The following is a 12,575-nucleotide window of genomic DNA, read 5'->3' as shown; positions in this document are numbered from 1 at the left end:
GGTGCCGCCCGAGCCCCTACCTCCCTGGATCCCGGTGTCACTCCACCACCACCTCCTACATCCCACAGCAGCGGCCGCCCATGCCGCCTGTGCGTGCCTCCGTCCTCCTCCAGGCGCTGGCAGCGCGCCCCGCCCCACGCCGCCTGCCACATGCGCACCTGCCCCAAACCGCCGGCTCGTCGGCTTTCCAGGCTGCCGCTGGCTTGTTCTTCCTCTGGCCACCACAAGCTCGCCGGCCGTTCATCTTCGCAACTTACTGAAGGTCAGCTTTTTGAAATTGCCATCATGTGTACAACTACGGCAAAATGACCTCTCTCCCGTGCCGCTCTCCTCTCTCTAGCTGATATGGTTTTTTATCTGTACTGCAGCTTGTTCTATTCTGCTTGTTTTTAGAGGAAAAGAGATGGTTCTTCACTGTCTTGCTCGTGTATGCCAATGATGTGACGCGGTTCAGCTACTTGTGCATTTGCACTAATGATAATTCAGCCGTGTTTGCTTGTCTATGGTACTGAACTGACCATGTTACTGAACTTGTGTTCTCGCTAATTCTGTACTTGTGTTCTCGCTAATTCTGTACTTGTGTTCACTCTTATGTATTACAGTGGCCATGGATGCACCCAGCGAAGGACAACAATGGGCAAAAAAGTGATAGTGCAGCTGCTTGCCTCCTCTTCATATTCCATACCAGAAAACATCCTTCGCCCCTTTATTTTCTTCAGTAAGTTTTCATTAAAAGACCTCAGAATAGTAAGTAGAAGTTTGACACAAGGACCTACATCAATTCAACTGCAGAAAGAGAACAAGTCCATGAGATTATTATTAAGTTCAAGATTACTACATGGTCCATGTACGTATTTAACAGCAAGTCCATGAATTAATATGAGAAGTACAAAAAATACTGCTGGTGAGAGTTCATTTAAATACCTTATAGTGTTTTTTCAGTACACACTATAGGATTTTATTCAGTTCAATGAATTCCAAATAGAAAAAACTGCAGCTGCGTAATGAGTCTTGAATTTACATTTCTTCTTGCACTTTGCTCTATGGAGCAAAAGTGGTACAGTGATGATTCAGCTTGGGTGGGCTCTCAAAGTTGGAGACATAATAACCGGTTATTTAGACCTTTCAATCACACGATCACTTGCGGAATATGTTCTGCTTTTCTTTATACCAATTATTTTTAAAAAGTTCAAATTATAAAAGCAGATAAGTCCAGGGTTCATCGGCGGAAGTTTGAGAAAAAAGAGATAAAAGAAAAGGAGAGTTTGGAAAATGCGCTAGTATTGGTTGCTACTGTATGATGTTGCATGAAGTCCCTACTGCTTGCATTGGTGCGCAGCTATTGTTTGTTGGTTCAGTAGGGTGATGTGAGTGTGTGAGAGGGATAGCAAAATGGAATGATCTTCTACATTGACTAAATCATGGCACACTCAATACAATTTCTTGATTTAGTCCAATTCAATTCCTAATTTTGTTTCAGTTCAAAGACTGCTATTTCTCTTAGTTTCTATGTTTAATTACAAAGTACATGTACATTAACAGCAAATAAGTTCAAGTATATCAATAGATGGAAGTTCAGGTATATGGAATTTGATGCTTGTTGGGTGTATACAAGAGTTTAAATGGATTTTCTTCTTGTTGAAGCGCCGCCGCGCCGGCCCCTGCGAAGCGCCGCCGCACCTGCCAGCTGCCCCAAAAGTACAGACAGCCGCGGCCGCCTCCTGAGCTCCGCCTTCCAGGCGGCCAACATGTCTGCCTCCCGACCTCCGCTGCAATTCGTGGCCTCTTCCACCTGCAGGTCGTTGTCTCCTACTACTGCAGGTCGCTGCCTCCTCCTTCTGTAGATCGATGGCTATCTACTAGGTGCGTGAGCGTGATGTTGAACTGAACGATAAGCATCATCTGAACCATATGGGGGTTTAATCATGTATAGCCACAGCGATAGTGGATGAGAGTACGTTGCTGAGCACCACTCGATGGTTAGTACTACTAGTAGATAGTTGTTGTTAAAATTCTATTTGTTGCTGAGCACCAATCATCAAAACACCATGGTGGTTTGATTTGTTGTTGTTAAAATTCTACTTCAACTTCTGTCACTCTTTTGCTTAATCTGCACTTTCTTTTTTTGAAGTTGCTTAACTCTACATGATGTGAATAGTTGAGTACGTACTAAGTACTCTGCGCAACTCGCTCCCTTTTCTATTTCCTATGTGTTGCGAGGGCTAAACTACTACCCTTCTTTGTTTAAAGACAAAATGGTCATCACAAGATTCCCAATGGAGAAAATAAAAGAAGATGGTGGTTTGATATCAGGAAGCAAGTGCTAGTACTATAACAAGTCCAACTCATCATCGCCCAGACCAATGTAAGTCTCTGCCCAAAAATAATGTGCTGCTTACTTGATAGTTTGCAAAACAAGACCGATTATAGCATGTTTTCTGTTTGTATGTATTTGGTTGAACTATTTAAATGTTTGAGTGAAGTCCAAAATTCTTGATGTGTGAAGGTTGAATCAAGTTCAGTTTTGTACGTAAGAGGTTCAGCCATTTTTCTCTACTACTGAAACCAATCATTTGACAGGGAGTTCAAACTTTTTGTACAGGAAAGTGCACATCCTATTTCCCACACTTTTCTATTTTTGATCGCACAAACATTTAAAATAAAATGTTTTATTGAGAAGTTCACACACTACCATCTCAAATGTTCAGGTTTTCTTTTCCGTAAAGTTCATATTTTTTCTAAAATGGAGTACTCTTCAGTTAAATTTTGTAAAAAGAAAAAACATCCTGAATAGCAAGGACAATTCAACAACAAGACCTATAGTAGTTCATCAGTATGTATCCACTAGAAAAAATCAAGTTATGATGTTAGTCTTGGCATTCATCTTTTCAGAATATCGAGTAAATAAGCAACTTCGGCATGCCAATGGGACCTTTTCAGTAAGTGCTTTGACTACAACTGATGGTAGTTGGTATTCTGTGACGTTGCGCTCAGCGGAAGGAGGGCGAGGATATTCATCTTGGCAGTACAACTGCACCCGCCACTGCCGTTCACGACAAGAGCTGCGTGCAGGCCACCCCATGCTCCGCCCTAGATTTTTTTCAATGATCAGGCCGCCGTCGTCATGGTTCCTGCCCCACGGCGGTCGTACTGGTTCATGTGCATTGTCATCGGTCTTTTTTCGGTTGGAGACAGGGAGCGGCCCCAGGGAGCCCCTTCGTTAGTGGTTCATTGGTATCTCAAATATTAAGGTGAGCTTCATAATAGAGTAGCTAGACCTATCTGTCTTCCATTTTACGAAATTTGCTGGTATCCATAAGTAACTATATGGACAAAATTGGCATCTCCATTTGCCTAAACATGCATAGCACGTGTGATGCTACAGAATTCTTGGGTCCTTGTGCAGAAAAATCATCAGTTCATGTTTCGGAATCCTGTAAGTTTAGATGTATCACTAAATAGGTTCAGAGAAAAAATTCTATAAGTTTGGTGCGTGTGGAGGTTCTTTTGAACTTGAACTTTATAAGAGTTCATTTTTTACTTGATTTTCAGTTCAAAATTTGCATTCTTTCAGTACATCAACTTTAATGTGCAGAACATCAAGGAAATCTTGAAAAATTATATGTGCACTCTATGTCTTTTTCTTATGTTTACAAGAATTCTGCACTCATACTGTTATGCATAAGTTCAGGTCACTTGTGGAGTTTCAGATATATGCAATTGAATTAGAGCACCGTGCACTCACCCAAAAGTTTGAAAAACCATTGCTTTCAGTTCTGGTAACATATATTTTTGTTTCAGTTTTGCTAATTCTTTCTCCAATGGCCTTTACATAGGATGTGATATAGTTGTGTACACCTTTGCAGGCTTTTCCCGTTCAAGTTTTGCTAACAAAAAATAGATTTGTAGCAGTTCAACATAAAGAAGTGAAATCTGTTGGTTGATGGGAAATAATTCACTTATATATGAAATTTGCAGGGGAAACATAATAAGTTCTAAGAAAATAAATATAGAAGTTCATATTTCGAAACAAATGAAGTATTTGGGAACTAAAATGAAGTATTTTAAAGTACAGAACTTCTATTTAGGTTTCTTCGTATACTTCTAATGTTACTATGCATGAACTTGTCGTTATTTTTACATGTTTTACATGATTATGATCATTTCGACATTGACAAAATTATTTCACCTTGTATGCTTTTTCCGTTCATCTTACAGGTTGAAGGAGCTCCCTTCCGTTCAATGGATTCAACAAAATAATCCATGCTGCCTACTAGAACTTGCGTGTGTACTGTGGCGTGTGTGCTGATGCATGCCTGGTGTCTGATGCGGAATGCGAGCATGTACACAAACTTAACTGAATGATATCCAGTAAGTGAACTCAATGGCCTCCTGTATCTGAACGGCAGGGGAGATGCATCATGTACAAAAAAATGGTAGGATCTTGAGGTGTTGCTGCTACTTCTTTCTTCTCATGCCCTACTGCTGCTCCATTCGATTCTATGCTACTTATATGAGAATAATTGATGGTTTATAGGTGCTTGTTGAAATGGTTATGAGAACCAATTTTTGTTGTTTGGTATTTGGTATAATAGGCAAAGAAAGGATACCCTATGTTTCCTCTTGCTGAATAGATTTATTTGAAGTTCCATTTTTCCAGCAAGTGTATGGTCCGATTCTCTTGAAAATGTTATAAAATCCACAAGTGCTGCAGCAGTGCCGCCACACCTCCGGTTTCTCTTTGATATATTTTCCATATTCTGCAGCAGTTATTTAGTGCATGATTTGACAAAAAGACCATCAGTTCAATTAGTAAATTACTAAAAATATTTTTTGTTTCTTAGTTCACTCCAGCGGGCTTCTCGTACCGTTGATGCTCCTAGTAATGTTGCAGCTTGATCCTCTTGGATTTCTATTTGTTTCTTAGTTCTAGTGAAGTAGGTGAACTGATTTTGGGGCCACTTCTCTTACTTTGTGCAGTGACAGAGAACTTGGTGCCCAGGAATGGAGCGCAAGTACGGATGGTGCTTCCATAATCTTAGGCGAGCTTGCGAATCTGTAGCACCCTGGTGATTTTAGTAGTGCTATTAGTCATGGAGTGAACATGGACAGATGAATGCGTCGCTAAACAGGGCTTCTGAATTTGCATTATCACCATGCTTTTTTCCATTCGTATTCAGGTTGCAAAAATGTTCTTGTAGTCGATCGATCTATCCAGTGGATTCAGTCCAGATGCTAGCTTATTCTTGGGAAGTCTTGATTTGGAGGAAAAAATCATGTTGACTAGCTGTTGTTATGCCTCAAAGCAGAGACTTTATCTTACATTTTGATATCTAATGTTGGTTTATACTTCTCTGAATTTATTTATCCATTATGTTCTATTACTAGAACATCATTTACTTGTTTTCTGCCGGGCGCCGTCCCAGCCTCCCTCCGCCGCCGCGCACCGCCATCCCCGCCCCGAGCCGCCACCTTGAGCCCCTCCGTCGTGCGCGACCACTCCAAGCCCCGCCGCCCTGCGCCTGTCACCCCCCGCCTTCTGCAGCATCCTACCGACCGGACCAGCCGCCGGCTGAATCCAACCTCGCCCCCGAGCTTCGTCTTCTTCCTCGCCGAGACACGCGACAGCCACCCCAGTTCGGGCATAGTAAGTACCTTAGTACGAGTTAAAAACGGTGGTCCATTCGGAATAAAAGAAATGGCAAAAATTCGAATTATAAAAATTCAAGCAAAAAAAGAAACCCCATGAAAATCCTGCTTAGTAAGTACCTCAGTACAAGTCGTAATATGAGAGAAGTTCAGAACATCGTTGTCAAAAAAATGTTGAGTTCAAAAAAAACAAAAAAATATTTTCTTTTTGAATAAAATATCATTCAGTTCAATGATACAAACCATGCAAGTACAGGGGCGATGATACAATAAACCGTTGAAAATTTACGAGCAAAAATATTACCCAAAACAGAGCAAAAGCTAGTTAGTGAAAACATGTTTAGTACAAACCCATGCAAACATCAGTACAAGTACTCTTTTTTCAGAATAATTCAAAATTACTCTACAATAAATAGCTCAGTACAAACACACACATATATCAGTACGAGTACTCTGTTTTTCAGACGGGAAAATAGCAGGATCCGTCTTGCCGTATTCCAAATTACTCTTAAACGGTTGCTCTAGGATTTGTCCATGTTCTGGAGGGAAGTAATTAACTTGTGGTTTGCAGTGGGACCTACTATATAACAAATATGTGTCAGCAAATATGTGTTGAACATTGTTAATTGGAGGGATGTGTACTGATGTACCTTTCCTGCTGGATCCTTCTTTTATAGAATAAACATTTGCTGTTTCTACAGGAATAATTATTTGGTATATGTGATGTGATCTGCAAACTATGTATCCAGATTTGGTTCTTTTATTTTTCTAAAATAGTACAAAACATTGAATGATCCATTATATGTAGATTCATTTGAAACCTTGATTTGATTTTTAAAAATGCAAAAAAAATTAATATGTACTTGTACATATGCTTATCAGGTTTGTGCGTGTGCTATACAAAAATATTTGAAGCAATTCGACAAAGATTATATTTGCATCAGTTCATACTCAAATATACAACAAGTTTACAGGAAAACGAAAATAAAGTTCGAAGTTGAGAAACATGGGATGTTTGCTCATATGTATAAAAATAAGTTCTTGGAAAATAAGAACACAATAGTTCGGTTGAAAACAATGATCAGTTTCATAGCGCTCTCTCCTGCCTATTTTGGTTGATGTCCACAAATGGACAAAAATTATATGGGAAATGTTCTATTATTACTAGCATATAAGTACGGGAAAGAGTTGAACACGACATCCTAGATAAGTTTGGAAAAAAAGCTCAAACAAATAAACCATGGAAATTTAAAATAGGAAAAGTACAAGTGGTAAAATGAAAGAAGTCCAGAATATCGTTGCAAAAAATGTTGAGTTCAAAAGAAAAGACAAAACATTTCCGTTTTATTAAAAATATCAGTCAGTTCAACAGTATAAACTATGGAAGTTCGGGCATGATGATGTCATTGAGAAGTGACGAGGAAAATCATACCGAAAATACAGAGTAAAGTCTAGTACGTAAAGACACGCTCAGTACAAAACCATACAGACATCCGTTCAAGTACACTCTTTTCCCGGTACCATTCAAAATTGCTCTGTGAGAAATGCATCAGTACAAACACACATATACATCAGTACAAGTACTCTATTTTTCCTGACGGGAAAACAGCATGATGGGTGTCACCATATTCAAAATTACTCTTCAATGGTTATGAATTTGAGAAAACGTTCAACATGACTAAGTTACGCATTTTCGATAGCTATCCAACGGTATATTATTTGCCCCATTTCGACAAATTTAAAAAAAAATCACGTTCAAAATCAAATTTGACCGTATTCGAATTCGTTTTTAAACCGTAAGGAATTAGAAAAACATTTCAATATGAAAAAGTTGCGCATTTTCCGTAGCTTTTCAACGCCACATCTTTTGCGTCAATCCGGCAAACCATTTGCAAAAAATCGTGAAAATACGTTTCGCCCAGAATTTCACCGTTTTTCAAATTACTTTTAAATCATATAGAATTAGAAAAAACAATACATATATGGAAGATGCGGATTTACACCAGCTTTCCAACGCCATCTTATTTGCTCAATTCCGACAAACTGTTTGAAAATTGAGTCCAAAATACAATTCACGTTTTTGGTTTTGAAAAAAACGGTTTTTCCAAAACTGCTCTTAAACCATAACGATTTTGCAAAAACGTTCAATATACTTGAAATATGGTTGTCAAGAGCTTTCCAACGATGTATTACACGCCCCATTCCGACAAAAAAATTACAAAAAAATTTTGAACTAAAGAAGACAATCTGTTAAACATGACTGAAAGCATCAGTTCAACCGCTTCAAAAACATCAGTACAACCACCTGAAACCGTCAGTTCAAAAAGGGTAACAGAATAATATTTTGTTACGCGTAACAGAATAGCCCAGATGAGTTTTAAGTCCTCTACAGCATTCACTTATTGCTATTTCTTCAAAGTTGATTTCTTATGCTAAGTGAATGTGATCGGACCCTTTCCCCCTCTATGCTAAACTCAATGCAGTCTATTCACAAATTCCTCATATGCGTTCTATTTGAAACTCGTTCAAATTCTTCACTGTGTCTTGACAGCTGAAGAAATTGCGAACGGAACTTTAAAACTTTTCTTATCTGAATTTTCGACTTTGCCGCTCAAACCGTTCCGCATCCCACGATATATTTATCTATTCACCCACGATCTTACACGATTGCCACCTCACAGTACGTGGGTGACACATGTCATGCGAATGAGAAGGGTCAGGGGCACGTTCGTCCTAAATCTTCAGGTGAACAGTTTTTCACTGCGACTATAAATACCCCCTCACCCCTTCCTCACTTCCTTTACTCCGCCCGACCTCTCTCTCCCGCTCGAGCTTCTCAAACCCTAGCGCCGCCGCTACTCCATCGTCGCCGATGAGGAAGAGCTTCACTGCCTCGACCTCGTCACCATCGTACTCGCGCCGACCGCGGAAATCTTCCCTCCGCCGCCGCCGTAGCCGTCTTCCTCCGCCAAGTTAGGGCGTGGAAGATCTGAACTGACGAACTTCACATCTGTTCTTCCCAGTTCGTCGTGTTCTTCACTTCGGGTAATTAAAAGTTACTTTTAACTGCTCGCTTTGATTCTCAAGTTTTTCTGAAAATCTTCAAAGGTGTTTATTCTTCAATTCTTCACACACATGAACACCTCACACATCATCTGTTCTTGATTCGTTTCTCTAAGCTATGATTTTCTTCAAGATTCCTCAATTATGTGGATTTTCAATCTATACAACTTTGGAACCTAAGACAAAGAACGCTTAGTGAAATTCCTCAAGACGCTTCTGGTCGAATTCCTCAAACTTGTTCTTTTTGAAAAACCCTCTGAGAACGCATATGACCTCTCCAAATTCCTCGCAACTACACTCTATTCACAGGTACAAATGTCCGCTGCTGAATCACTAGGTTCTCATCAACTTAACTCATTTGCAGCGTTCCTCAAAGAAAAGTTGCATACTTCTTTAGAGAATTCGATTGTTCAAATTCCTCAACTGAAGAAAATGGCAGATGGTAAGAAGCCACAGAAGGGAGGAAAGAAGCCTGATCTCATGACTGCGTTTGAGATCCCTAAGGACATTTACGCAGGCTATTGCACACCTGATGAAGCCAAGTTTGGCAAGGAGAACAAAAATCAGCGCAAGGTGCGCATACAGAGGATTGAAAGAAGATGGGCACCGGAATGGAGGGAGTACAGGTATGTAACTCCCAAGTACATGAAGAAATTCACACTCAACCCTCCATGCCCAAGACCTCCATTGGCACCAGGCCAGTTGGCAGATCCCACCAGGCTCAAGCGCGGTGAGGATTATCCTGATGAATGGGCGAAGCGCCAAGCCAAACTGGCCAAGCAAGTAAAGGAAGTAGTGAGGAAATTCAACGCTGACTCTGCTGCTGCTGTTGCCTCAGCTGAGGCCTCTGACAGTCAGCCCAAGAAGGCTATGCCCAAGAAGCCTGCACACAAGTCCAGTGCTTCACTGTTAATGCCCTCACGGCCAAGCTCCTCTGCTATGCCATCAAGGCCAGATTCCTCAAGGCCCTCACGGCAAACTCCTCAGCCTCCTCCGTCAAAGTCCTCAGCTCCTCCGACAAAGTCTTCAGCTGCTCCCGCAAAATCCTCGGCACCTGTGCATCTCGCCACGTGCCAAAGGACTCAAGGCTTCTCTATTGCCTCAGGAGCATCTGCAAGCTCCTCTGCTGCTCGAAATTCCTCAGTTGGTCCCTCTCTGCTGAAGAAAAAGGCCACTGCTGGACGAGGCACTCGCCCAAGTCCTCACAAGAAGCAGGTAGCCTTCCATGTACCTTCTGATAATGGTAAGGCTGATGATGAAGAACTTGCCGAAATCATCAGTAACAGGCAAGCTAGGGCCGCTAGAGCCAAAGGCAGGAATGTGCCATTGATGCTGGATCCCAAGCTGATCCTTGACTTCATTGACTTATGGCATAAGGACCCCAACACGCCTTTGCCGGAGTTGAAACTCACTCCTGGTCAAAGCCATGTCCTCACTGCCTTCATTAAGAAGAGAAATGGAAATTTGATCAAGGCAGAAGTCTGAAGAAATCCTCCCCGCGGCCGGCTGTGCTGCCGCGCAGGCCTCACCGCCCCACCGTACTCCCATCGTTGGCCTAGCCATCCCTCTACTCACCCACAGCTGCTGTTATTCTCCGGCGACGGTAGACGAACCAGTAAACCCTCGTTCAGTCGTACTCCCCTCCGCGTGGGAAACAACTGCTGAGTCTTCCCTGCCTCCGTGTCGTTCCCTTCCTAGGCCTCGCCGTCATCCACCGCCCTGGTGCTCTCGGCGCGGCCTAGTCAACGTGGTCAACGACCGACATGCATCTGAAGTGGACTGTACGTGGAGAGGCCGACAGCTGGGTCCACGGCCGCATGCAAGGAAATGCCTCCTTATTACGCGCAAAATAATGATTCGTCCACCTGACATCAGGACCCACTGAAAGGGCCTCAGTATTTCGCAAAAAAAACGTTACCGCCGCTGACAACTCGGACCCACCAGCTATATCTTCGCACGCAAGGAAGTGCCTCATTTTTACACACACAAAAATGAATACTCCCCCTGTTAGCAGGGACCCAGTATAGTGGCAGGCTGACTTGTGGGCCTACTAAGTTGACAGGGACGGAGGGCTTTGTCAACTTAGTCAATATGCACGACTCTAGCTCCAGTGACCGTACGATGTCCATCCAACGGCCGTAGTGCTTCTTCAACCTCTGGTCTTCTTGCTCCGGCCGCCCAAACCAGTGTCGGTCGTGCCTCGTGCTCCTGCCCCTCGTGGCCGGCTGCGATGCGGCGGAGGCCTCACCGCCCCCTACTACTCCCACCGCTAGCCAGGCCATCCCTCTACTCACCCACACCCCCTGTTATTCTGCGGCGATATTAGCCTCACACCGCAGCGAACCAGTGAACCCTCGTACTCCTCTACGCGTGGGCATCCACTGCCGCGTCTTCCCCGGCTCCGTGTCGTCCCCTTCCTAGGCCTTGTCGTCGTCCACTGCCCTGGTGCTCTCGGTGCGGCATGGTCAACATGGTCAAGGAACGGCTTCCATCGGACGTGGACTGTACGTGGAGAGGCTGACAGCTGGGTCCACGGCCGCAGCAAGGAAGTGCCTCCTTATTATGCGCAAAATAATTATTCCTCCACCTGACAGCGGGGACCCACCGGACGGGCCACCATATTTCGCGAAAAAAACGTTTCCCCCCTGACTGCTGGGACCCAGCAGCTACACCTTCGCACGCAAGGAAGTGCGTCTGGGCAAAAAAAGAACGATTCGCCCCCCTGACTACTGGGACCCATCAGCTACATCTTCGTACGAAGGAAGTGCGTCCGGGCAAAAAAAATGATTCGCCCCCTGACTGCTGGGACCCACCAGCTACATCTTCGCACGCAAAGGAAGTGCGTCCGGGCAAAAAAAAATGATTCGCCCCTCTGACTGCTGGGACCCACCAGCTACATTTTTGCACGCAAGGAACTGCTGACAGTCGGGACCCACCTTGTCGAAGCGTACATAGCATTGTCATTCTGGTCGCGAACGTGTACGTACATACTGGTCTTAGTAGAGGCGCGCACGTACACGTACGTACAGCGGCGAGGCTGCAAGAAAGAAAATACGGCCACGTACGTACATACGGGCAGGGTCTCGAATGCCTACTCGCGCATACGTACATGGCTGGGTCGGAACGGAGAAACAGCGTCGTCGTCGTGTTCATGGGGAGGCAACGGAATGCGTCGTGTTCATCGGGAGGCAACGGAACGCGTGGGAGCCAACCGGCTGGGTCGGAACGGAATGCGTGGTCATGTTCATCGGGAGGGCTTGGATGGAATAGGCGATGGAAACGAGGCCTGGCGTACCGCACAACGAAGGAAACAGACCTCCTACATTCGGAACGGGGTCCTGTTGATCAGGAGGGGTGTGGCGTACCGCAAAACGGAAGAAACGGACCTCCTACGGTCAAAACGGGGGTCCTGTTGATCGGGAGGGGTGTGGCGTACCACAAAACGGACGAAACGGACCTCCTACGGTCGAAACGGGGGTCCTGTTGATCGGGAGGGGTGTGGCGTACCGCAAACGGACGAAACGAACTTGTGTTGGAGCGCTACGGTCGAAATGGGGGGGAGGGGTGTGGCGTACCGCAAAATGGGTCTCCACGGGATAGTGTTCATCTCCATCGTCGACCTCCTCCACCCTCCACGGGCTACCGTCGACCTCCTCCAGCCTCCACGGGTTCCTGTTCATCCAGCCTCCACCGCGCGCTACTCCACCGGCTACTGTTCAACCACCCCTCCACGGGCACCCCTCCACCGTCTACTGTTCATCCAGCCCTCCACACCGCGGGGTCCTATTCAACCACCCCTCCACAGCCACGCCTCCAGCGTCTACTGTTCATCCAGCCCTCCACACCACGGGGTCCTGTTCAAC

At 44.3% G+C, this 12,575-nt stretch overlaps 2 long non-coding RNA genes across 6 annotated transcripts; both read left to right on the top strand.

Annotated features, from left to right (window-relative positions):
• Window positions 1–6: 6 nt before the first annotated feature.
• LOC119281236 lies at window positions 7–632 on the top strand. Its single transcript, XR_005138310.1, has 3 exons — window positions 7–262; window positions 369–505; window positions 603–632. It is a non-coding gene; the product is annotated as an uncharacterized LOC119281236 (long non-coding RNA).
• A 987-nt stretch (window positions 633–1,619) lies between these two features.
• On the top strand, window positions 1,620–5,151 carry LOC119275864. 5 transcript variants are annotated; one of them, XR_005135902.1, is made up of 5 exons: window positions 1,620–1,979; window positions 2,251–2,365; window positions 2,893–3,251; window positions 4,219–4,436; window positions 4,981–5,151. It is a non-coding gene; the product is annotated as an uncharacterized LOC119275864 (long non-coding RNA). The 5 variants fall into 5 exon arrangements; XR_005135904.1 differs by lacking the exon at window positions 4,981–5,151 and having other exon boundaries at window positions 2,507–3,251; window positions 4,219–4,718; XR_005135905.1 differs by lacking the exon at window positions 4,981–5,151 and having other exon boundaries at window positions 1,620–1,821; window positions 4,219–4,714.
• The last annotated feature ends 7,424 nt before the right edge of the window (window positions 5,152–12,575 follow it).

Source organism: Triticum dicoccoides, chromosome 3B (genome assembly GCF_002162155.2).
Source record: "Triticum dicoccoides isolate Atlit2015 ecotype Zavitan chromosome 3B, WEW_v2.0, whole genome shotgun sequence".
Lineage (NCBI taxonomy): Eukaryota > Viridiplantae > Streptophyta > Magnoliopsida > Poales > Poaceae > Triticum > Triticum dicoccoides.
Note: the sequence above shows the minus strand (reverse complement) of the source record. Positions and strands in the feature narration are given on the sequence as shown.